This window comes from Thalassophryne amazonica, chromosome 9, assembly GCF_902500255.1.
Source record: "Thalassophryne amazonica chromosome 9, fThaAma1.1, whole genome shotgun sequence".
NCBI lineage: Eukaryota > Metazoa > Chordata > Actinopteri > Batrachoidiformes > Batrachoididae > Thalassophryne > Thalassophryne amazonica.
Genome location: NC_047111.1, coordinates 107,817,014 through 107,844,834, shown reverse-complemented (window position 1 = coordinate 107,844,834; position 27,821 = coordinate 107,817,014). Strand labels below are relative to the sequence as shown.

Here is a 27,821-nt window from a genome sequence, read left to right as displayed (position 1 = left end):
CCCCTTCACACATAGTGCGAAGTTTGGACAAAGTGCACACTTAGTGCGCATGACGCAAAAATTGTGTGCAAACCGTCTAACGTCATCCCTGCCGCAAAGGCCTTGTACACCTGGTGCTACAACTATTTGCACACACAAGCGGCTGAAAGACAAAGTGTGCGCTGTGCAAACCCATCACACCCTCTTACGGCAGGTGTCGGCCAAATTCCAGGTGACACACACGAACACGTAACACCGCTCGCATGGCACTTAGAAAATGTGTGGCCAGTCGTACTCTTGGCACAACAGCAGACTGCAGACAATCACTTTCATACTCGTAGAGAAATCTGTCTATGTTCCCCACGAGTGTGACTTTGCAAACACACACAGACATGTGGGTTTGTGCGCTCCACTTACGGGAGGCATGGCTTCTGACAGAAGCAGCTGTGGTGATCTGTCATTCTGGACATTCCAGCTATACAACACCTACTGTGTTTGGACAGTTATGGACAAACAACTGTCCACTGTGAGGCGCGTGTGTCTGATTGCTGTATTTAGGTGGACATAAATAAAAACATATATCGCCATGGTGGCGACAAGCTGCAGCAAATGAGCACATGTATGGAGTGGACACTGACAGCCCCCCAGGTTGAAACGGACTGTCAGATCAGAACACGCAGGGGCAATCTGACCGTCACGTCACCCGCGTGAGCTCTGTTCCACATCACGCGGTGTCTGTGCTGCGGTGCGCTGTCCACAAGACACGCGTGTCGGGCAGAACATGCGCGCGGCCGACTGGACGCACCAGACCAGTAGATGTGGACATCAGAGCACACTGCTTCTCATTCATGTCATTTCATGACTGTATGTCAGTGACCATGGGTCATCACCAGAGGAACAGACGTATTGCTCGCTTGATAAATGCGGTGTTTTTATATGGTGTGGAATATAATTTTTTTTTTTTTTGTAATACTTCTATGTCCTTCCTGATATGAGGCAGCTTCCTGTAGCTTTCAAAGAACAGCTCTGTAGATCAATGGTAAAGTCTATGACTGGTAATCAGAGCTTTTGAAAGGTAAGTTCGCGTCCCGGGAGGTGTGATTTTTTTTTCTTTCTTTTTTAAAATTATTCCACATAAACAGTGCGATGTGGTCCCACAAGTACCGGCTGGCTTTTATTTTTTTATTTATTCCACATAAGCGAAGGGGCCATAACATTGGGCATAATTAAGGGTTTAAAGGAAGCTTTCATATCAACGGTGTAGTTGTGCAGGGTAAAACTAACCTTACGTTTTTCCTTTTTTGACACATAGTCTATTTTTCACCTGCAAAATCGACCACACTGGACCAATCAAAGGCTAGTTTACTGGTAATGTCACACTTTAGAGACGTTGTGTGCTTGGGTGGCTGCCATCCATTCTGTGATGTTGCGGATGCGGTGACATGCTGCCAGATGTGACTTGTTTATTGGTTCTTTTATTTTTTTTTAACATATTAAAATATTTCGTGCTTGCAATAACGTGGTGCTGAGTTCACTTCCTGTCTTCCTCTGGGCCTCACGCATGTCTATGAAGGGTGGAGAGCAGTTTTTCAGCAACAGTCAGTTTAAGTAAAACACAGTGTGGTTTCCCTGTTTCCAACCAGAAGAGGTAAATATTGTGCTGTGTACCTTGTAAATGTTTTTTTCTTTCACATCATCACCTTCGTCAGTGCTTGATGGATAGGCTAACGTGTAAAGAGAAATATTGTTTGAAATATTTAGGACGTCCCGGCTAGACTAAACAATGTGCTGAGCATAGCTTAGCTTTACAGTAGACCTATTTCACCCACGTGATCATATCATGCAACACACTATTGTTCTGCTATTTCACACGTCTTGGTAACTCATTCATACTGGCTGGAGTCATCACAGGTGCAGACCCCTTCAGTAATTCTTATTTGATCACAACATTTTCATTTTCAAATCTGCTCATTGAAAGTTCAAGTCTGGATAAAAAAATGTAATGATTCAAACATTTTTACACAGTTTCAATAAAAATATCTTTCCATTGCACAAATGGAAAACATTCATTATTTGTTTTATATGACACCTAAAACAATCCAGTGGTGCAAGCACATAATCAAGGCAAAGTCCACATGCTATAGATGGCTTCCTCATATCATGGACGGCGCTATATAAATAAAATTGATTGATTGATTGATTGACTTTTACAGAATGATAGTGGAGTCAGTCAATGGAGTGAAACGTGTTGAACCTAAATGAATGGTAAATGGAACCATATTGCATTAAAAATGACAATCATACAATGGACTATTTTTCTATACAGTGAGACAAATAATCAATGCTCAATCCACTAATGAAATGACAAGAATCTATTCAGGTGTTATATAAATCAAAATATAGCTCAATACATATTTTTATAAAACCGGAAAGCTGTATATTGTTATGTCACACAGCCTGACAGACAGTTTTTATTATTTTATTTGAAACCCAATCTCATGGCAGTTCGTGGCATTACGACAAGCAAACTAATCTATGGTTCATGATACCATCAGGAAAATGGGGTGCTTTTCCTGATGGGAGCAAGAAATAAAGGTTGACACTGGGGGCTTGGGGGGGGGGGGGGTCATTGGGGGAAGCAACAGACTTACGTTGTTTTTGGAACAGTTTAATATTGAGAAGTGCAGGATTAAAAAATTGATGTGACACTGCCAGCTAATGGAATATCTGCAAAGATTTTGGACATTGTTTGCTTTCTTTGCCTCAAAGCAGTATTGGGATGGCTCATAATAATGAATATTTCTAGTGCAAAAAAACCCCCAACATTTTCAAAAAGTTGCATTTGTCTGGGGATATATTCACAGTGGCAAATTGGCATCGTATAAGACTCCTGTGTCATGTGTTCCTGACGCTGTGTGTTACGTTGGCCACGGTCAGCAGCAAACATCCTATAGACCTGTACGGCCCAGAAACATTGGATTCATCCATGGTCAAATGGTTTCCTCGTGTCACCGGGTTTGAGTTTGTTTTTTGGGTGAGGGTGGCGTCAAATCAAACTGTAACACAATCTCCTTGTAATGGCTTCCAGTGCCTGTTGAGCAGAAATAAATGAAAAAAAGGTGCCTATAACATGAAGGACGTCTTGCATCAATGAGTTAATGTTGTCTTCCATCTGCATTGAGCGCATGAACTTGTTGAACTGTGAGAGTCGAGAGCCAGATGAGAGCGATGATGTCATGTTTGTGTAGCTGGCAGGGACCAGGCCTGTTGCTGGAGACAGTCACACTAAGACAGAACCCAGAACAGCTTTGTGGGACACTGTCCAAGGACTAGGATAATACAATACAAAATAAGTCACTGCTGCAGTATCGCACACAAAGAACACAGCAACTTTTTTTCCAACTATGTCAGGGTCACTAAAGTACAATGGAAGTGAAGATTTTCTTGGGACATTACTTTAAAAATGAGTAGACAACATGGTCAGACTTTAGGTTACGAGGGCTGTAAATCAAAGTGCGTCTCGCAGAGACTGGTCCAAATAAATATCACGTGTATCTAACAAGATCTGACCAGACGAGGCTAAATCCCTGTTGTCTGATTGGTTCTCTCTAAATAAAAGCATGCACATGTGTCTGGATCACAATGATTAGCAGTGATGGAGAGTTAGAAGTCTAATAAATCAATATGTTTGAGTTCATTGAGAGTTCCAGAAAGGCTCCCACAGTTACTTCGAAGGAAAATAAGAAAATGACCAACATGAGAAATATATACATAAAGAATATATAAAGATAAACATGAGATTAAAATATTGTGCATTGTTCATAGTTTTTGTGGTACTTCATGATTATTCCACTGTAGATCTGCAGTCAATAAGCATATTATTGATAAATCTTTTTGCTATTCATAATATGCATACTGTATGTCGTGGACATGACGAGTGAAGCTCTTCGGCATCTCACTGTATCATTTGTGGTTTCTTATGGCTTTTAACGACAATGTTGTCCAGATTGTGGCTTTTTCCCCTATGGGCAGATTTTTTGTGCCATTTCCGGTTCGTGCCTTCGTCTACCATAGCGCGAGCTTCGCTCATATTAATAAGTCAGTGAGTCAGTAAGTAGTGACAAATGCTAAACATATTTACATACTTTCTGCAACCAGCAGTCAAAAATCCATGATATTTATTTTACACTGAAATAAGAAAGCAGCCAATCAGAAGCTGAAAGCTGAGAATGATTGATATTTTGGCTGACTTAAAGGGGAACTCCTGCATTTGTAGATGTTTTTGAGGTCATCTTTTTAATTCAAGATAAACATGATTTCAATCACAGCTGTATTGCTTTAGAACACAAGAACCATCAAGGGCTAAATGGAATGTAACTGTATGGGGCGAGCTCAAAACAAACGCAGTAAATTACTTGTTGTAGCCACCAAATAGGCAAAACTGTCATGTGAAGTGTGTGGCAGCATGGAGAGGATCCCTACAGAGGTAAATGTGCGTGTTTACCTCATTAAATATAAAGAAACTTAAGATGACTGCATTATACAATTACTCAGCAGCATCACCATCCTCCCCTCGAGCACTGCCCTCGATTGACACATTACAAGTCCGCTGCTGCTGACTGTGTCTTTCTGACCACGTTCTATGGCACGACCATTTTCTGCACCCACAATGCACCTGCATGATCACTGACCACACCTCATCTTTAGACTTGCAGAGCACAGAAACTATCAGCGACATGTGTGTTGCGCTGTGTGGATCGGGATGGGGAGGGGGTGTACGTATACACCACCGACCGTTAAGGGCTACTACATCTTCAAAGAAAGTCATACAGTGAGGAAAATAAGTATTTGAACACCCTGCGATTTTGCAAGTTCTCCCATTTAGAAATCATGCAGGGGTCTGAAATTTTCATCTTAGATGCATGTCCACTGTGAGAGACATAATCTAAAAAAAAAAAAAAAAAAAATCCAGAAATCACCCTATATGATTTTTTAAATAATTTATTTGTATGTTACTGCTGCAAATAAGTATTTGAACACCTGTGAAAATCAATGTTAATATTTGGTACAGTAGCCTTTGTTTGCAATTACAGAGGTCAAACGTTTCCTGTAGTTTTTCACCAGGTTTGCACACACTGCAGCAGGGATTTTGGTCCACTCATCCATACAGATCTTCTCTAGATCAGCCAGGTTTGGAGTTTCAGCTCCCTCCAAAGATTTTCTATTGAGTTCAGGTCTGGAGACTGGCCAGGCCACTCCAGGACCTTGAAATGCTTCTTACGGAGCCCCTCCTTAGTTGCCCTGGCTGTGTGTTTGGGGTCATTGTCATGCTGGAAGACCCAGCCATGACCCATCTTCAATGCTCTTACTGAGGGAAGGAGGTTGTTTGCCAAAATTTCGCAATACATGACCCCATCCATCCTCCCTTCAATACGGTGCAGTCGTCCTGTCTCCTTTGCAGAAGAGCACCCCCAGAGTATGATGTTTCCACCCCCATGCTTCACGGTTGGGATGGTTTTCTTGGGGTTGTTCTCATCCTCTAAACATGGTAACTGGAGTTGATTCCAAAAAGCTCCATTCTGGTCTCATCTGACCACATGACCTTCTCCCATGCCTCCTCTGGATCATCCAGATGGTCACTGGTGAACTTCAGATGGGCCTGGACATGTGCTGGCTTGAGCAGGGGGACCTTGCTGCCCTGCAGGATTTTAAACCGTGACAGCATCATGTGTTACTAATGTAATCTTTGTGACTGTGGTCCCAGCTCTCTTCAGGTCATTGACCAGGTCCTCCTGTGTAGTTCTGAGCTTTCTCAGAATCATCCTTACCCCACAAAGAGAGATCTTGCATGGAATCCCAGACTGAGGGAGATTGACAGTCATCTTGTGTTTCTTCCGCTTTCTAATAAATAATCATAACAGTTGTCTTCTTCCAAGCTGCTTGCCTGTTGTCCTTTAGTCCATCCCAGCCTTGTGCAGGTCTACAGTTTTGTCCCTGGTGTCCTTAGACAGCTCTTTGGTCTTGGCTATGGTGGACAGGTTGGAGTGTGATTGATTGAGTGTGTGAACAGGTGTCTTTTATACAGGTAACAAGTTCAAACAGGTGCAATTAATACAGGTAAAGAGTGCAGAATAAGAGGGCTTCTTAAAGAAAAATTAACAGGTCTGTGAGAGCCAGAATTCTTACTGGTTGGTAGGTGTTCAAATACTTATTTGCAGCAGTAACATATAAATAAATTATTTAAAAAATCATACATTGTGATTTCAGGATTTTTTTTTTTTTTTTTTTTTAGATTATGTCTCTCACAGTGGACATGCACCTAAGATGAAAATTTCAGACCCCTCCATGATTTCTAAGTGGGAGAACTTGCAAAACCACAGGGTGTTCAAATACTTATTTTCCTCACTGTATTTAGGTCTCAAACACATGACCTGTTTCTGTCTGCTGCTTTAATGAGCAAGGAGCGGTTGCTCAACACAAGTGAGATCTCTGACCCACAGACCTTGTGGGCGTGTCTCGCAGAATAAGACTGACACGAGCTGCAGAAATCTGAAATGAGCTTTTTTAGACATAAATGCGTTTTATAGTGAGGTAGCTTGTAGATGCACAGATACAGGAATGTGAGATTCTAAAGATGTTTACATGAACTGTATTTAACTGTAAAAGCTCATTCTTTTCAAAATATGACCCTTTTAAGGCTATGAAATGAAGAAAGGTACAGTTTCTTTGAATTGCATGTTGACTGCATACTATTAATCAATACTGAGGGTAGAATTAACCATAAAGAAGCTTATTTATTTATTCAGTAGATCTGCACAGGCAGTTATCACTGCAGCTCTTAAAGAGTTCTCATGTGTTGCTTTTTTATTTTTCCCCATATATTTACTTTTTATTGCCTTAAAGATGGAAATAAAACTTAAAATGCATGAAAAATTCTGTACTCTTCCACCATGAACAATAAGAACAAAAATATTGTTTTGCTGAATAATAATTTACTAGCATGTTGCCCATGGGGATCCATGGGCTCCAGATTGGGTAGTGTTTATAAAATAGGTAGCTGACTATTTTCAAGGGTGGTAATAAATTATGCAAAGCTTCTGTAATGAGTTGGAATGGTGTGTGAGTCCAGAATGTTTTTAGAACCTTAGACCTCAACAGTTTTTGAAAGAGAAACCCAACCCTTTTATTTCTTGTTAATTGTTTAATTTTGTAATGTTAATTTGTTGTCTTAATGTATTTATAAATTGTTAAGGTTCTTGTTATCATATACACACTATTATATTATTATTATTATTATTATTATTATTATTATTATCAGTATTATTATGATGGTTATTTTATTTTATTATTACTTATATTTTGCCATTTGATTTTAAAATGGACCACAATGGAAATAAGTGTTTCACTTTCTTGCTTCATCCATGTATTTTTAACATATTTACAATTATATTATGTACTTACATAATTATTCATAATTAATTTATTGTGTGAAGTATAAAACGTGCATAAAATCACACATCATTAATCATAAAAAGTATCATAGTAAAGCTCATTAAATAATACACTGTGTCTTTTATGCAATGAACTTATTAAATGAAATCATGCACTCATGCTTTTAATATAAAGATGATTTACTGCCACCTGCTGGAATGGCGTGCAAGCCCAGAATATAGGTAGCAATGTCCACTGGTCAGTGTTGTTAGCTAATATCTGTAGCTCCTCCAAAAATATTAGTCCTATCAATGTTCTGTTTTGGTGGCGTTTATCCTTGTCCCAAATTACATAAGCATATCAAATGGTAAATGGCAGCTCACCCCAGTTTCTCTGTGAACAAAGTTACACACACGCACAGAGTGCTTTTTCTCTTTTCTGCATTCTGCCGCAAGCAGGTGGTTCTAATATTAGACATGCAGTAATAGAGACAGTGGCAGAAGACATCAAATGCAATACACTTTTCACTCATGGTACAGGCAACATGAAACTTAACTAAACTGACTAAACCAATTGAACTACAAAAACAGAATACATCAATAACACTAACAACAATGTTAAACTAACAAGAACCACAATAACAACATTTAAAACCCCCAAACTCTGAACTCTCGTGGTGCATTGCAGCACAACGTCCTTTATTTACTGGTTAGCTAAAATTGCTCATTTCTCCAAAAATATTAGTCCTATCAACTTTCCATTTTTGCAGCATTCAGCCTTGACTGAAAATACATGAGCATACCAAACAGGAAATGTCAGCTGTCCCCAGTTTTTCCATGATTGAAGCCATATACACACATGCACACATGCACACACACACAGAGGCCACTTGGCTATTATGATATAGATTCAGTTAAAATCTTAAAAAAATAAAAATACCATTACAATTCTGCCTCAGGTCTGTGACTGCTGGGATAGGCTCCAGCCCCCCATGACCCTTGATTGGAGTAAAAAAATGAATGAATGAATTACAATTCCTCCTGCAAAAGTAATATCAATCAAAGCCTTTGTTTAATGGATAATCTTCAAAAGACATTAGGTTTACATCAAAAGCTTCAAATAATCACATGCAGTAAGAACCAGAGAATGTTTCACAATTTTCAGGCAGTATTTCAATCATGGTCAACTCTCCGAATATGCTGTATTGAGATATGTTGAAGTATTAGGTGCTTATTCATTAATACTGCTGTAATAAGTGAAAGTCACTGCTGTCCTGCACAAACCACACAAGAGCTTTATTTTAAAGACCTTGTCATGAATAAGTGGTGATAACACTCACTCACTCGTTCACTCATCTTCAACCGTTACTCCAATTAAGGGTCGGGGGGGGGGAGGCTATCCCAGCAGTCATAGGACAGGACGCCAGCACCTTTTATAGAAGAAATATTGATCAAAGTGATCAAAACTATTATGGGAATAACTTCATTTTAAAAAGATTTGGATATGTTTGGAAAACAATTTAAACAGTCTGTGGTGAAAAACCAGAAGGTCATATATTTTTATTAAAAAAAAACTTTAATAAACTGGTCTCAATTTTCAGAAATATACTATAACGCATTTAACACAGTAAATGTCTATTTCTAATATATATTATAGCAATATTTTACTTCAGAAACTGGGTCTGAAAATGGTTCACTCAGTCTGTCAAATGAGCTGAATTTAAAATAAAAATAATAATAAAAGATTCAGCAGAGCTTCTGCTTTTCCATCGTGGACGCCGTCAGGAGCAGACACCTGAAGTGATGAATAGACTTTTGATGTTCTGCCGATCTCTGCTCCCCTCCACAGCATGTCTTTTTCCTGGTTCTCTCCCTCAGCCCCAACCAGTCCCAGCAGAAGACTGCCCCTCCCTGAGCCTGGGTCTGCTGGAGGTTTCTTCCTGTTAAAAGGGAGTTTTTCCTTCCCACTGTAGCCAAGTGCTTGCTCACAGGGGGTCGTTTTGACTGTTGGGGTTTTACATAATTATTGTATGGCCTTGCCTTGCGGTGTGGAGCGCCTTGGGGCAACTGTTTGTTGTGATTTGGCGCTATATAAAAAAATTGATTGATTGATTGATTGATGTGTGTGTGTGTGTGTGTGTGTGTGCGTTAGTGTCGTAAATCTCCCAGACTCATTTCGGGGTCCCTGTCTCCCCTCCCATCCCCTCCTGGTAATAGATGGCCTCGTCGGGTTTGAGCCCACCTTTTAAACAGCTGGAGGGTAACCGGGGAGACAAACCCCGAAGCAGAACAATAGAAGTGTGTGACGTGTACTGGTAGGAGGCCCGCGTCCATCTGATACTCATGTATGCGCACGTGGCGACGAAGCCTCAGCGCCTTCACCGGCGGGGCCTGCCAGTCGGCAGAGACGCTCCAGGACGTCCAGGGTACGCACACCTGCACATCTGCACACCTGCACACCTGCACTGCTCCTTAACATTTAAATCCTTCATACCGTTGTCGTTGATGCATTTTTAGTGTGTGTTGCTTGTTTGTGTGTCATGTTCACCGGCGTCTCCTTGGGTTCTTCAGTCCTTTGTGTGGCGATGAGGAATGTTTACAGCTGAGAAGTCGTGTGCACGAGGCTGTGTGTCTGTGCACGTGCAGCAGTATTTCCATATATGCGTTCTGATTCACAAACTGCTGCGCCGACAGCAGGATTGACCTCGACTGGCTTTTCAGGTCTGTTTGAGGGAGATAAAGGGACACTGTGTGTGTGTGTGTGTGTGTGTGCGCTGTTCATCCTCCCCTTTCTTAAACTGTTTTTGTCTCACTGTGCTTATGATGCCAATATCTCTGTTATTTGATACGAGGGAGGACGTGGAGTCCACTCTGCTAATGTATGCTTTCTCACCCCGCGGTGGCTCCGGGGGGACAACAACCTCGCTTGTTGTGGTTTTTCTTTAGCACGGTCCACATTCATATGCTAATGTCGGCCAGAGGAGGGACAGAATCTCACATCAACTTGATCTGGTCATGAATAGCTGCCAGTGTTTGCACTGACCTGGAGCTGGATTAAAGCCACCGGACCAACTGAGCCCAGAGCATTTTCTTTAGCAACAGCCCAACACGCGTTCACACCGAGGCTGGGACTAAAGACCATCTTTATTAGCACTTCATCTCTTCTCCATTTTTATGGCTAATCGTGTAGTCTATAAAATATCAGAAAATGGTCACAGTGTGGCATTACTCGTTTCTTTCTTTATTTTTTAAAGTCATATTTAACAATGTAAACAGGTAAAATCCAGTTTATAGACGTCTTTAATTTTTATAGAGCTGTTAAAATGCCTGGTATCTGATTCAAACCCGACAGTATATTTAAAGCATAAAGCACTTTTTTTAAACCAGTGTATCATATACTATGTAGAACAGTTCTAATTTAGTCAGCGCCAGTTAAAACTCATTTTACATCAATTCAGTGTTATTAAAGATTAGATTAATAATTAGATAATAATTAGATTATTAAAGATTAAAGATATTCAATGTTTGAAACCCCACTGAAGGCAACATAAAGGCACCTTAAACCATGCAAAACCAGACTTTCTAATTTTGCAAGATTAAATCAATCTTAAACAATCTATTTTACATTGATTTAGTACTATTATATATATATGAAATGTTTTAAAATCCATTGAAGGCAACTTAAAAGGCAGTTTAAACAATTCTATCATGATGTAAAACTAAAACCAGACTGATTCTCATTTTACCAGATTAAATCCAGTTTATACATTTTTAGTGCTACTAAATATATTAAATATTTCTAAAATCCATTGATGGCAATTTAAAGGAGATTTAAACCATTGTATCATGGTGTAAAATAGCTTAAATCCTAACTGATTGTAATTTTGCCAGACTAAAAACAATTTAGCAGGCACCATGGTGGCTTAGTGGTTAGCACTGTTGCCTCATAGCAAGAAGGTCATGGGATCAATTCCCACCTGTGGCCTTTATGTTTGGAGTTTGCGTGTTCTCCCCGTGTTTTCTACAGGTGCTCCGGATTCATCCCACATCCAAAGAAATGCAGGTTAGGTGGAATGGAAGCTAAATTGTCCATAGGTGTGAATGTGTTTGTTTGTCTGTGTGTGGCCTTGCAACAGACTGGCGTCCTGTTCAGGGTGTACCCCGCCTCACACCCTATGACTGCTGGGATAGGCTCCAGCCCCCTGTGACCCTTAATTGGGGTAAGCAGTTGAGGATGAGTGAGTGAGTGTAAAAACAGTGTCAACTTTTTTAACATTGATTTAGTACTATTAAATATATGAAATGTTTTAAAATCCATTGAAGGCAACTTAAAGGCACTTAAACCATTCTATTAAATCCAATTACAACTTTTTTTAAACACTGATTTAGTACACTAAATAAATTAAATGTTTCTAAAAACCACCGGTGACAACTTAAAAGGCACTTTAAACCATTCTGTCATGGTGTAAAACTGATTAAAACCAGACATTCTAATTTGGCCAGATTAAATCCAATGTATACTTTTAACATTTAGTGCTACTAAATATATGAAATGTTTTTAAAATTCATTGACAGCAATTTAAAAGGCACATTATTTTTTTAATTTAAAAACCAGATTCATTCAAATTTATTGGCTCTTTAAACCAGTGTATCACCATGCAGGACTCTTTCTAACTAGACTGAGTCTAATTTTTAAATAACTGTTTATACCATTGTAAAATTCATGATGGTAAAAAGTAGAGGTGGGCAATACCGATAATTTTGATATTGATCCGATACCAAGTAAATACAGGCCCAGTATTGCCGATATCGATACCGATACTTTTTCATATTTAAGCTTCATAGATCCAAAGGATCCAAAAAACCTAGGACAGAATTTTGCCAAACACTGTATGTGACAACAAAATACTTTATTATCACAATCAACATTTTTGTTTAAAAAAAATATCACTCAACACAACTTAAAATAAAATCTCCTGAGGTAGAGGGCTGACAAATCACAATACAAGGGTGCTCCGTGTTGTGAGACACAACGCAGCGCTGCTCTTACTGACAGAGAGCAGACTTTGATGAATCTGCCTGCACAGCAGTCAGTATCGATCTTTTTACACGAGGATTGTTCAATATCAATATCAGCGTTGGTATCGATATTATCGATATTAGGATCGATCCGCCCACCTCTAGTAAAAAGCACTTCAACAAGATAACCAGTCCAAACCAGATCATTTGTAATTTCAGTACATTAAACACATTTTATAGTGGTTTAAAACCAGTTGAATGCAAAGTTTATACAACTAAAAAGTTTAAAAATGGCCCCAAACCATCTAAACGTTCATCAAAAACAGCTTCTCTTCAATGAAACATAAAAAAGCAAATCCTTACGTGCAACAAATTAATATTTGGAATATTCTTTTTAATAAGTCACTTGAAATAATGTTCATTTGTCGCAGTACTTGACAATTATTTTTCATCAGTTGCTCTAATGGATTAGTCCTTCCAGCTGCAGTTTGCACAAAGGAGAGAGAGGAAAAACTCTGTTTATAATTGCACTTGCACGATTAGATACAGTTGAGCACTTGTGAACACTAAGGCCATCACTGTATCTGCCAAGATAAATCCCACGGAGACGTCAGTGTTGCAACACTCCTCATTTCTCTCAAAATCCCCTTTTTTGTTATTAACCTTCACATCATTCAGAAACCAAAGAACAACCACAACTAAAGTGCCAACCGGCGATTCTTCTCATCTCTCAATTATTTTCTGATTGTTTAGATTTTTATATATATATATATATATATACACACCATTTCTGACCAGTAGTTTAAAATTCAATTCACAGTGAAGTAAAACAGAGAAAACCTGTAAATTCATTTTTCAGGAGCTTCAAACACTGAATTGAACATCAAGATATAACTGGTAATCGTGTCAACTGAGTGAAAAATCATTTCTCCAGCTGCTTCTTCAGCAATGTGAAATTAATTTGTCTTTGTCTTAAATGAAATTGAATCGTGCACAGTAACTTTAATATTATTATATTGTGTAACTGTAGCTGCAATTTTTTTTTTTTTTTTTTAAAAAGGGATTTTAACTGTTTTGAAAACATTGTGTTCATGACCAAATCCAAGTTATTTTTGAATAACTGCAATTAAAAAGAGAGTATTTTAAAAATAACAAGAGAATTTAAAATGTTCTGATTTGTAGCATCCATTGTAAAATATTAAAATAATCCACATTTTCCTCAGATGGATTAAGGCAATGTGCTTTTGTTGTGCTGTCTGTGAATTAATATTGAATTTAAGGAATCCCGTTTCTAATAAAATCTGAGTGTTTCCTTGTGGAGCGTCTTGGACACAATGGGCCTCCCAGAACGAGCGGCTGTGTTTGGACGGAGCAGCAGGAATCCATCAAACGAAATTTGTCTTGGTGGATATGCTGGTTTTTGTCCTTCAGGATTAGAACCAACCACCCATACTCACCGGCAGTCTTTCATACAAACAGGCAGCCTGTCTTTATTTAATTTCTGAGTTCCCAAGCATTTCATTATAATAAAATGTTTATTCATGTATTACACAGACAAAAAACAAATAAAAAAATTAAAGTAAAATAAACAGAATTATTAATTTAATATAGTTCAAGACTAAATTGTTAAACTGACACAATCAAACAGAGGTTTTAAGAAAATGATTATTTTTTTTGCCCCAAACATTGTTTAACTTAAAAAGTAATATAATTAAACTTTTATAAATTGATACCATTTGTGTTTTAATTCTTAAAATTTAGTTTTAATTGCTTACATGTAAAATCAAACTGAACACATTTCTTTTACAGATGAGATTTTTTTAAATTTATTTTTTAATTGATCACTGTTGTGAATCAGGTCATAACAAACGAGGGGGTGAAACGTTTTGTGTCGTCACTCGTGTCACAATCACAAATGTCTGGTGTCAGTAGACAAAAAAAAGAGCAGCACCACAGGAGGGCCCCTGTGTGTCGGTTTGTCTCTGCCCATTCAGGAGACAATGAGTCTGAGAAGCAGACGACTGACGCGGGCTTTAAGCGCATCAGTGTGTAGGAGGCGACACTCCGCTAGTGTTCTGACGCCACTCTTCCCCTCCGACACCAGAAGTGTGCAGCTGCTGAAGAGGGAGGATTTGTTGCTTTGCGCCTGATTAAAACACTGCTTTGAGTCGTGTTTGTGGCGAAGGCCCTTTTTTTCTAATTCACCTTCTGAAGCACCTTTGAAAGCTTGACGTTTGACTTTAGCGACAGCGATGGCGTCTCACGGCTGACAGACTGATCGCTGCTACTCATAAAAACTTGCAGGCTGAATCGAGCTCAGCTGTTTTAATAACAGCTGAGCTGACTGCAACCACTTTTCTCAGCACTTTGTGCATGAACAGTCCGAACCTGGTGATAGTGAAGATGTTTTGGGTCTGCTTAGGATTGTGGATTTGGAGTGGGGCTGACTGCAGGGGGTTTAGAAGATTATGATGCCCTGTGTGCTTTGTGCAGCAGCCCGCGGGCTCGACCTGAGGGAGGGCGCCATAGGCCTTTGTGGCCGTGCCATGGGAAATGCATTGTGACTGATGGTGTCTATGATAAGTTTTTTGTGCCAAGAGGTTAGTCTGAGGTTACACAGATATGTTAACGTTCTGATGGACCTGGTTAATATTTTTATTGCCACCACTGACCAAAATAGGACAGCAGAGATTATATGATGTCTGTCTGTGAAGGCTACAACTCAAAAAGTGGTTTTCAGACTATAGATTCTTGCTTTATGACATCACAAAGGCCTGAATGGGGGGGGGGGGGGGGTTACTGTCATTTCCCTCCTCCATCAGTGCTGCACACTACTATGGCAGAGTTATGCAATCCCGGGCCTTGTGCAATAAATTGGATTTATTTCATTTCTGATTTAAATCTAATGTCACTGCTTGACTGTCCACAGATAAAAGCAAGTCACTAGAGCCGATCTGTGTATCCATGTTGCAGTCTGCATCAGCTATCTCATCCACATCGGTTGCGATAGAAGTGAAAGCCACCCATGGAAACAGTCACATGACTGCTGTCCAGTGTCTGAACACTGTAACTAAACCCGCACAGAGCTCTGTGACTCTTGGGAAATAGATTACAAAGATTATTAAAGCTGCTGCGTTTATGTGTACAGTGAACCTTGCATATAATAGATTCAAGTGGACCAGGTTATAATCGAAATCCGTTGTATAAAACAGACAAAATCCATTATATGTGGGTGATTCTTTAACTACGGGCACTATTGGCCTTGTAAATGTAATTTCCACCACACCATTGCCTTACAATATAAAGTGCCTTGGGGCAACTGTTTGTTGTGATTTGGCGCTATATACATGTGCTCTGATGTCACTGTTTATCTCCATAGAAACTACACAAACAATCTTTCATACAAACTGTTTAAAGGGACATTATAGTGTTGTGGTGGAAATTACGGCAATAGTGTGGGACAACTACATTTTGTTTAAAAAAAATCACAACAGTTGTATGACATTGAATACCCCAATTATGTTTTGATTATTTTACTGATATTTTATTCAGAGATATTTTAAAACATTAGAAAAAAAAACGTTTCTTTACCATTCATTTTTATCATTGAAGATCAAAAGTCTGGGTGTGGGACAAGCACAAAACGGCAATATTTGCATATAATGATGCTGAAAAAAAAGGTGAAAAAGTCATCATAGACTACTAGAACAAATTTCTTAACACACCCCTTTTTTCTGTTTTTCATACAATATGATCAAAGGACATAAGTGCCCGTAGTCTAAGAATCACCCTCATATTGTCCAATGACTGGACAATGCATTGGCCATTCTATGGGAACAAAATTACAATAACAGCAGATTCTGGATATTTTTTTAAATCTACAGTTTAGCATTTTTGTGTTTGTAATTCTATTACTATAGAATTGAAAACAGCCAAGAAAGTGTTGAATGTGCATGGACTTGGCAGAGATATTACAATACTAGATGGTTTGTTGTGCTATCCTTTGGCTGGATTGGAGATATTAGAAAAAACGTTTCTTTACCATTCATTTTTATCATTGAAGATCAAAAGTCTGGGTGTGGGACAAGCACAAAACGGCAATATTTGCATGTAATGATGCTGAAAAAAAAGGTGAAAAAGTCATCATAGACTACTAGAACAAATTTCTTAACACACTTTCATTGTAAACATAACTATAAAAGTGTGAAATTTCCCCTTTTTTCTGTTTTTTATACAATATGATCAAAGGACATAATAAGTGCCCGTAGTCTAAGAATCACCCATGTATAAAATGGACAAAATTCGTTAATATATGTAATTATTTAGTTACAGCCAGGATGCACTGAATTAGGCTTACATATTTCCTTGATTAAAAGCCCGACCTTGAATTGGCGCCTGTCTCATTTAATGGCCGGATCAAAATGTCTGAAAAAAAAAACCCTCAAACAAACAAACAAAGAAAAAAAACCCCGCCTGGCTTAAATAAGCGCTGGACATGATCTGCATTAACAAAAGTACATTTGGTAGAGTTACTCTTTTTTCTGAGACAGCTGTGGAGTGGTATCTTCAAATCCTAAAGCCTGGTTTATACTTCTCCAACTCCATCACTCTGTGGCCATGCAATGATGTCAACATGCACGTGACCCTCCGTCACGTCTTTATGTAATTTGACACAGGAACAGCGGCTTTTTCTGGATTAATTTGTCCCTCAATGAGGTCCACTTCTTTATACATTCACCAACCTCCAAACTAACAGTACAGCATGTCCAATTTCCTCTATCAATTGTGGGTCATTTGAGCATCTTTTTCTGACTCTGTGTTGTAAAGTTTGTGGACTTTTCTGCCAAACGAAATTGATCCATGATCGAAACATAATTGGTGTGCACAGTGCAAAAACTATTAACATATGACAGGAGAGGAAGGAATGAAACCAGAAAAGTGACCAATCACAGCCTTTGCGGTCTCCATGATTTAGCAGGTGCGCGTCAGGCTACGGGTAGAGTTCACAGCCACGCAGACGACTGGGAACTAAAGCGGTTTGGTTCATCATACCCAAGGATATGTGTGAAACTTAACACCATATTACAGTGAAGGCAGCAAGCAGCATTTTAATAATCATTGGACTTTAATAAGGTCCTGTGTCTGAGCACAGTTTGAAAAAAATACATGCCCGGTCTTGTAAGCACAGAAATATGGTGCGAGTGTCAGTGCTAAATTTCATATCGTACCACTGTTACTGGGTACATCCAGAATGCTCTGTCCAGTATATGCAAGGAATTTTTAAGGGACATACACTGCAGTCGGATGGGATATTTTGTCCGATGTGAATGAAAATCCGTTATACAAAATCTATTATGTACGATGTTTATTACATGGAAAAGCATTCAAAACCATGGAGTCTTTTGCTTTGTCCGGTGAGTGCAAATATCCGGTTTATTCGATGATGCTTGAGGTGAGTTTTACTGTATTTCTATATTTAGATTTTGACGTTTATATTTCATAACGTGTTTAACACAAGGTGTGCTGTTGAGTGACTGTTGGATCTGCCAAATAAGACATTTAAAAACCAAAAGCATGCAGATACATGCATATAAGCCCAAATTGAATGTGCGCTGTAAAAGCTGTAAAAGTCATATCCAGAAGTGGTCACAGAAAATCCAGCATGGAATAAAACGCTTTCACAAAGACAAACGTGAAAAGATTCAGCAGTAGCTGAAACACTGATGGCAGTTCTGCACGTCCCGACACAACATGCAGTGTGTGCCAGACGAGAGGCATTAAAGATGTAGCAAAACACACTCAGAATCCACTCAGAGACCCTACAACCTGAGTAGGTTATGGAATCAGTGACAGTGATGAATGGATTTGAAAAAAAAAAAAAAACCTGATTTCATATGACTTTTGACTGTTAAGACTTGCAGCATACTAGAATCATATTCAAATTGAATATGCACAAAGATCAGATTTTTACTGGCAGTCTGAACAAGGCCCTACCTTCCTGATTAGTAATTAAGTAACCAAAGGTTTCTTTGTGATCACCACATAAAACAAACCTGCACTGAACTTTCTTCGCACATTCATTCATTTTCTGCCACTTATCCGGGCCCAGGTCAGGGTGGCAGTGGACCAAGCAGCTCTAGGTCTCAAATGGCACAGACTGCCTGAGGGGGCATGTCTCTGATGGCACAGAGTGGCTCAGGGGGCGTGTCTCTGATGGCACAGAGTGGCTCAGGGGGCGTGTCTCTGATGGCACAGAGTGGCTCAGGGGGCGTGTCTCTGATGGCACAGAGTGGCTCAGCAGACAGATAACAATATTCCATATATGGACATCTGTGCTGTGTGTCAGAGAAGTCAAAAATGAGCTATTTCATACCTGAGTTTTGGTAATTACGTGAGAATTTCTATAATCACAGACAGAACTGTGAGAACTGGAGGATATTAAAGTGAACCTCCTACATTTAATTGCAAAACAGATTTTGCATGATGTGACCCCTGTAACATTTTTCAGGGTCTTCATTCATTTGAACTATTGAGGTCACCAACCATGACAACGGTAAAAGAATTTCATTTGTTTGGCTTTTTAGAGGAGTGATAAATGCTGTTTTTTGCACTCATTAGTCACAAGAAAACAGGGATGCATTTAATGATTGTTTTGATGCAGGATTAATGTCAGTAAATTCATCGGTTTATAAAATGTCAAGTATCATAATAATTCAAATAAAATGCACATTGCAGTTTCCCATAGGTCACAACAATATGATCAGCTGACTTGATTTATTTATTGTTTCTGAGATGTTAAATACTCACATTTGACAAGCTGAAAAGTTAAATCTGGACATTTTTCCTGAATGAATGACTTAAAAGAATAACTAATTATCAGAATAACTCAGGATCATTATCCCACCATTTGACATTGTTTCTGCTTTAATGAAAAATTACATTTTAATTTTTCAATTTATGTCATTTTATATCACGGCAAATGACAACAAAGCGGCCTCGAGAAGCTTCACATGAGTAAGGTCAAACCTTACCAGCCCCTAGAGCAAGCACACAGACTACAGTGGGAAGGAAAAACTTCCTCTGATGATACTGAGGAAGAAACCTCAAGCAGACCAGACTGAGAGAGGTGACCCCCTTCTTTGGCCATTCTAATAGTTACAAGGATTTTACAAAGTTTGACAAGGCTAAAGAAACAGAAAACGGGAAATCAAAACAACATCTGCTGCATCAGCTTCAGGCCTGGCATCTCGCAGTCAGTCCAGCATCCCGTGGTCTGCAGCTGCCATTCCTGTGTAATTCACACCACACCTCCGGCGAGAGAAAAAGATCAGAATCAGTTGGCCAGAAAAACTACACCTAAGGTATAATTCATCAGCAGTAAATCAGCAGGAAAGCAGAGAAAATACTACGGTGATCTCTGGCCGCTAGCCCTAAGCTTCACTAACACACCCAGAATTTAGATAAAGTTGAGGTCAAGACCTGTTCTGTTACTAATAAAATTAATTTAAAAGGATAGGAGGCGTAATTCCATACTATGCCAGTATGCTAGCCATATGAGAGGGAGAATAAGCGTGTCTTAAGTCAGGACTTGAATGTTTCTACAGAATCTGACTATTTTATTGATGCAGGGAGATCATTCCACAAAACAGGTGCATGATAAGAGAAGGCTCTGTGGCCTGCAGACTTTTTATTCACCCTAGGGACACAAAGTAGTCCTGCACCCTGAGAACGCAGAGCCCGGGGCAGTACGTAGGGTTTTATTAGTTCAGCAAAGTAGGGAGGTGCCAGTCTGTGAAGAATTTTATAGGTTAATAGCAGAACCTTCAAATCCAACTTCACAGAGACAGGAATTCAGTGAAGAGACACCAAAATGTAATGTGGTCAAACTTTCTGCTTCCTGTCAAGAGTCTGGCTGTAATGCTGTTAATGTCCTAATAGACAGATCATGATAGATTGGTCTACAAATGTGCTTTCTTCGGTAAGGGAAATTGAAACCTATCCGGCGTTGATGTGAAATGATCACAGTCATATCTGATTCTGCTCGCTTGTATCAGCCAAATTTTAATTAGCAGCTGCATTTATCAACAATATCTGTGTCGTGCATGCAGAGCTGGCTTTAGACAGAACGGCGGCTGTGCAGATGTGTCACGTTGCAGCTGCAGTCACATGGTCTACTGACTGTCCAGTTGCACCCAGGAAGTCAGGATGGGCTCAGGCCTGGCAGGAGAGGAGAATATCAAAGAAATAAGTACTGGAACTCTTCCTCCTGTGTAAACGGTCTTCAGCCTCGTCGGTTTGCTGTGATGTGTGTTCAGCTGACAGCAGCTTGTGTGTTTTCACCATGAAAGTAGGTGGAGCTGCACTTGACATTTGGTTGCCACTGTATTGGGGTGTGTGTGTGTGTGTGTGCACGCTCAGTGCAAGGAAATCCAAATGCACAGTTAATTATTTAGTCTATAATATATTAGATTTTCATCTCCTCATCACATTTCCTGTGGCCCAAGATTGACGTCTTCAAATTAGAATCAATAATTATTTTCTCCATTCATTTATAAGAGAAATATTTTCAATAATATTTCAGTCTATACAGTCAGAAAAGAGACATTTCCTAAGAACCCACAAAGACGTCTTTAAACAAAACTAGTTTAACACGTTTAGACGATCTGAATCCAGGTTAAACCAGTTTGGCATTGGATTAGTCAGATAAGTTTAAATAGGTTTCGAAGCATTTTAAACCTTTTTATCATTTATATAACCAGATTAAATGCAGCTTCAGAAATGAAAACTTTGGTTATAAGCAATACAAAATAAGTGATTGTTTAAAACTCAACTTAAAATGTTTAAAAATCAGTTTAAACCATTTCATTGAAAAGAACATAAAATCCAATAAAACCAAATTAAATCAAATTTAACAAATTAAATATTTAGTTTAAAACAACAGACCTGATCATTTAAAACCAATTTAAAGTGGTTTAAAAATTTAAATTATTGAAAGTTTTTAAATCTGAGTCCAACAGATTAAATTATTTTTATAATATCAGTGATTAAAAGAAATACAAAATGAGTTTAAAACCCATTTATATTTGTTTAAAAGCACTTTTAAAGCCTTTCATCATTGGCAGTTAATTTCAAAACTAATAATAATAATGATGATCTAATCTTTTGTGTTTTATACTAGGATATAACACATTCTGAAGCTGTTTAAGCAGCTTTAACCAATTTATCTTAAACTAGAAAAGAGAGAGAACATGTTGCTGCACTGTTCTGTTTTTCAAAATTGATTAAATGAAATATTTTTTTATTTATTATTCTCTTATTAAAGTAATTGACCTTTTTTTTATTAATAAACTAAATAATCAGTCTGGATCTGATTAAAATGACTCCTTTTATCCAAACCCCAACAGGTTTCATGTTCCAGTACAGAAAAGAAGCCCAGACCAGAGAAGCTTTGGCATTTTTCACCTCAATAAATAACAAAAGCCAAAACACCTTCTGTTGCATTCCTCTACTATAAAAAAAAAAAAAAAAAAAAAAAAAATATATATATATATATATATATATATATATATATATATATATATATATATATATATATATATATATATATATATATATATATATATGTGTGTGTGTGTGTGTGTGTGTGTGTGTGTGTGTGTGTATATGTATATGTCTTTTATGCAGAAATTAAAAATACAAAATGCAATCGACTGAATTAAAAAAATGTTTTTGGAAAAAATTTGAGATGCTTCCCATTGGAGTACATCTCACTCCAATAAGGAAGCATTTTAAACATTTTCCATAAACAATTTTTAATTAATGTGCTGTGACAACCCTAAGTATAAAGGGAGAAGCTTAAAGAACTATATTGGAGTGAGGTGCACTTTTACAATTTAATCATGTGGGTGTGGGGTCTGTGTAAACATGATAGTAAAACCAGACCATTGTTCTTGCTCTAATCACAACTTGAAAACACGTCGCTTGTGTTGGTTGTATAACACAGGCCTCTTATTTATTTATTTTATAACAAGGATTAAAAAATGCACTGCCTTTCAGGGGAATTGCATTTGTTTCTTTTAAACAAAGGGTCATAAAAGGGAATATTAAATAATGTCTTACTTTTTAAGCCACTAAAATAATAATTTTTTTAAAAAACTCTTAAAAAATAAATGTTCTGCTGGTACTGGAAATACAATATTTTTTAAGATACTTGATTAAATTTACACTTTTATGATCTTGCATCACCAATATTCACCTTTAAATTACAATTTGTCAGAATTGCTGTGAGGATAAACGGCCGACATATTGATGATCTAAATCCCAAAGTAAATAAGCACTAATGTGGCTTTGTTCTTTTCACGTGAAGCGACGTGAAGCAGCAGCAGACCTCCTGCTGTTGCTCTTTTTGCTTGGCTGCCGTTTGCTTGTGCGTTGTGTTTTCAGAGGCCGACGTGGCACCGACTGTGAGAGCAGCAAACACAATGACTGTTCCTTCTTACTTCACTGCCTCCTTTGCCCTCCTTCCTCTGCTTTTGAATTTGTTCATTTTCTGCCCGGTTTTGTTCCCACTCAATAGCCCCCATGTGAAGGCGAGAAAAGACTTCAAATTCATCCTGCAAACGATTATGTAGTGTATTTTCATCTTTTAATAAATAGATGAACACATTTTGGAACCAGTTATCTGAGGATTTCACAAAAAGAAAAATAAGTCAACTACTTAAAAAAACGGATGATTTTTCTGATAATTTATCTAAACCTAATTTTATGTGTCCTGCTTCTCAAATGTGACAATTTTTGTGTTTTACCAAAAGGTTTCAAATGGTTTAAACCACTTCACTGGCTTTAAGCAGCTCTAAACCAGATGTAAAATGCCTTAAATTTGTTTTAATCTGGTGAAATGAGAACAAACCAGTTTGAAAATATTTTTAAAAATGCCATCCAACAAAGAAAAAAAAAAACTTTTTTTTTTTTTTTTTTTAATGGCTCTAAATCAAGTTCAAATGTATTTAAATTTGATTCAGTGTGAGACTAACTGGTTTTAACTGGTTGTTAAAACCAAACTGATTATTATTATTAGTGGATTTTTGTCTATTTTGGCCAAAACAAACTGGATACTGTTTCCTTTAGTTGTATGAAATTTAAACTATTTTCTTGTTTTATAAACTAAACTGCAAATGTCAACTTGTAAAATCTATATTACAATGTTTAAGACAATAATTAGCAATTGTTTAAATAATTTAGTTGCAATACAGATTTTATACTGTTGAAGGAATTTTAAGTTATTCAGATGATAGTATAACAAAAATGTTCAACATTACCTTTACCTTGCTCAATGTGAAGACGTTAATTCAGTTTGTATAAAGTGCATCGTGAAAGCATGAATTTAACTGTTTTCTGAACACACGGAGGGTAGAGTTGGTGTGACCGCAGTGTCTGACCAGCAATAAAATGAGTTTGTTTGATGAATCAGACAACACAAATAGTTGCTTTATCTGTGACCTCATCCTGGACTGAACAATATCGATATGTTGTCATTGATCTTCTCACCTTCTACTAAACCTGTCATCAAAGCACCCCATCACATACACGTACACTCACCCATAACAGTTCATTTACTGCAAAAGGGTCACATTTTGATTACAACTGTTTAGCTTCCTTCAAAAATTATTTCAGTGTAATTGTTTTATATAAGGTTGCTTTGACATTATTCTAAAAAATTAATTTCAAATAATTAAATTATGAATTAAATTTAAGTTATTTATGCTCATGTTTAATGTAATAAATGTTGGAGTCAAGTAATGTAAAAAATTCAGCATTAGCTTTTTTCTTTGCTTATAATTTATGAATTATTACTTTAAAAAATGGGACCACTTCAAGATTTTGAGGTAAAAAGTATTTGGTTTTAGAAGATTAAGTTTAAGAACCTCCCGCATACACACAAAAACAATGACAAAAAAAAAAAAAAATCTCCAGTTTTTTGTTCTTCATTGTAAATTCACCCCAAATATAATTGGTTAAAAATTAAATCCAGAAAATAGTAATGTGTTACAATTTTTTTTATTTATTAAAACTTTTTTTTACACATATTGGATCATTTTCTCATCAAAACATTTCATTTGTTCCATTTCTTTATTGAGTAAAACATTTACATTTATTTTAAATGCAATACTTTGCCATATCAAAAAAATAATAATAATTTTGAAATCTTTTTTCGTCAAAAGAAGCAGTGATCAAATATAGCAGATCCCACTGAACGATATCCAAAAATGCCAGTCAACATTAAAACTAAAGTATCACAGATGCTTTAAGAGGGAAGAATATTTAAAATATAAAATTTCCGTTCTTACAAGTAGTGAAATAAGGAGTCATCTCCGGGCCCACAGCGCGGACCTGAGAAGAGAGAGAGTGAGAGAGGAAAGTGCTTGCTAAGCTATCCGTTTCACACACGCGGGGACAGAAGGTTCGATATTCATTCAATCGATGAATGAAAAGGCACAATGGCAAAATCGGACGGGCTCCTTTTCAAATCCGCGTCTCCAATGTCCCCCTCGCCACCCCTCCACAGTCTGCAGTCGCTGGGCGGCTGGTGTGGCGGGCAGAGAGAGAAAGAGAGAGAGAGGAGAGCAAGGGTTACATCAAGGCTGCTCCCTGGACCGTGCAAACAAGTCTAGACCAGTGACCTGTTCAATGGCTCCTTTTGAGGAGTGGGACAAGTTCGGTCAGAGTGAGGAGAAAGGCAGGCAGCGCCTCTTTTCACTGGCGAAGCAGCTCACAGCCCACGATCGACAGGAGGTAAGGAGGGCCGGGAGGGCAGGCATCTGCTTCCATGGTTACGGGCCGGGTATGGGGACCCTACTATTGAGGAAGCTCCGTTCTCATGCTCCCACAGAGGCAATGTCACGCATTTTAAAAATGCATCAGGCCAGAGCGAGGACCATATCCACAAGCGGCGGACTTGCTCTTTGAGAGGGGAAATAAAATGATAGCGTGTCAGTTTCAGGAGGGGGGAAAGAGAGTAGCGGGAACGCTTTGGGATGTGATGGTGAGGTGGTGGGGGGCAGCTGGAGAAGAAAGAAATGCGTCACATGGCTGTGGCAAATCCTGTTTCATAGTAAGATTTTTTTTTTTTTCTGGTGAGGTGTAGAGATGTTCCAGAATTTGCTGGGTTGACATTCTTGTGAGGTGCTTTTGTGCCGAAATGTTATTGTTCTGTGGAAATCAGTGGCACAGATGATTCATCCTCATAGGGATCAAAGGTCAAGGTTTACGTAGTGAACTCTTCTGTTGAGAGGCAGAGATTTCGCCTTCATGAGGATCCACCCTGACCAGCAACGTTTAGATTTTAGACAAAACACGGAAGAGAACTGAAGACTTTCTGCCCAAAAAAATACTCACGGAATAATCCTTACAATGACAAGAAAATGTGTGTGAGGATTTTGGACAGGGAAAAAAAAATCACAGTGCCATCTGTTTGTTTATTTGTTGATTTGTTTGTGTTTTTTGGCACAAGCCTGGCGTTGAATGGATGCTTTTGGGGGGGGGGCTTCTCTTCACGAAGGTGGGGTGTGTTGGAACGTTGACTTTGACGGTGCAGCTGACGCTTCAGCCCCTAGCGCACTCCAAACAGAGTGGACAGATGGCCGGCCCTCGGGAAGGTCTCGGGGCGTTGGATTTGCTCTCAGACCGTGGGAAAGTCTTTGGCTCAGTTCACCTGCTCAGGGAGCTGATGTGACTGGATTAAACAGCAGTGAAAGAACTGAGAACTAATACAGAAAATGGGGTGCAGCACTTTGTGCAACTGCAAGCATTTCCTTGTGAGCTGTTTAAGAGAAACATTTGGGATGAGTGCAGATTTGTGCAAAGGATTTTTGTAAATTCTACTTTTTTTTTAGTGTATGCAAAAGGAGACAGTGTAGTTGGGTTCATTCTATTTGTTGCATGAGTCTTTGTAAGATGAATTGGAAACAGTTGATCTTCACTTTGTTGGAACATTCAACATGATGTTTGGCCATTTTGCTCTCTGCTTTTGTTTATCTTGCTCTCACAGAGACCGCAGTGTGCATGACCTGATTTAATATTATTAAAAAAGAAGACGAAGAAGAACTGGGCCATTTGTCAGCCTTTCATCTGGTTGATGCAAAGATGCTTTTACACTTGAAACTCGTGCTCAGTGGAAACCACAAGCTGTGCATTTAAAGTGTGGTTAATTATCTTTTTGCATGTGTAATAAAATAAGATTGATTACTTGTAGTTTTTTTTTTTTTGTTGGGATTTATGAAGACACCACTTAAAGGTGGGCTGACAAGTGCGAAGCCCATGTTTGAAAGCATACAAATGAATGATCAAAAACAAAAAATCACTGTCATCACCGGCTCAATGATGCAAGACGTTTAGACAGGTAGCTCTTTATTCACCAGCCTCCTGTCATCTGAGCGCCACACAAAGCGCTGCAGTTACAAAACATGGCTCTCTAATCTTATTGTTAAAGTGGACATTTTTTGCAGGAAATCATTCACTGTTAAAACATGTTAATATGGTCAAGTGCTTCTCCATGTTTCAGTCTTTAAACATAATATTTTGGGGGGGGGGGGGGGTTGCTGGCCAATAGGCTGCCAACCCTATGTAAAGGTGTAATATGGGTCATTGACATAGTTCCCGTCTAAAAATCATATTCGTAGATTCATTAGTTTTGAAATGACGGACATTTTATGCCAAAAAATAGTCATTTTGAGCTCCGAATGTAAATTTTCTCAAAAACTGTCTGATAAGGTTTTTCTAATTTGTCAAGGGCGTAATATAGGCCGTTGACATATTTCACATCAAGAGATAAGACTTTATTGATCTCACAGTGGAGAAATTCACGTTACATCAGTCAAAAACTTATCGTCATAGATTCATTCATTTGGAATGAATCCCCTTTGAGTCTGGTCTGTGCTTCCAGTGGTCTTCCATGTGCTACTGGTCTGCTTGAGGTTTCTTCCTCAGAGGGAGTTTTTCCTTACCACTGTTGCTCTGGGGGTTAGTAAGGTTAGACCTTACCTGTGTGAAGCACCTTGAGGCAACTCTGTTGTGATTTGGCGCTATAAAAAGTAAGTCCCTTCGGCTGCTCCCTTGTTTGCACTTGGGGTCGCAACAGCAAATTCAAGGTGGATCTGCATGTTGAATTGGCACAAGTTTTACGCCGGATGCCCTTCCTGACGCAACTGCACATTACATGAAGAAATGTGGCAGGGGTGGGATTTGAACCCGGAACCTTCTGAACTGAAACCAAGCGCATTAACCACTTGGCCACCACCCCCTTGTGATTTGGCGCTATATAAAGGAAAATAAATTGAAATTGAATTGAAATGTGAAATGCCCATTTTTATGCTGAAAACAGCCAATATGGGTATT

The 27,821-nt window shown here is 38.4% G+C and overlaps 1 long non-coding RNA gene across 1 annotated transcript in view; it reads left to right on the top strand.

Annotated features, from left to right (window-relative positions):
• The window catches only part of LOC117517782, a 191,925-nt gene that overhangs the window by 27,111 nt on the left and 136,993 nt on the right, over positions 1-27,821 (top strand). The window lies entirely within an intron of this gene.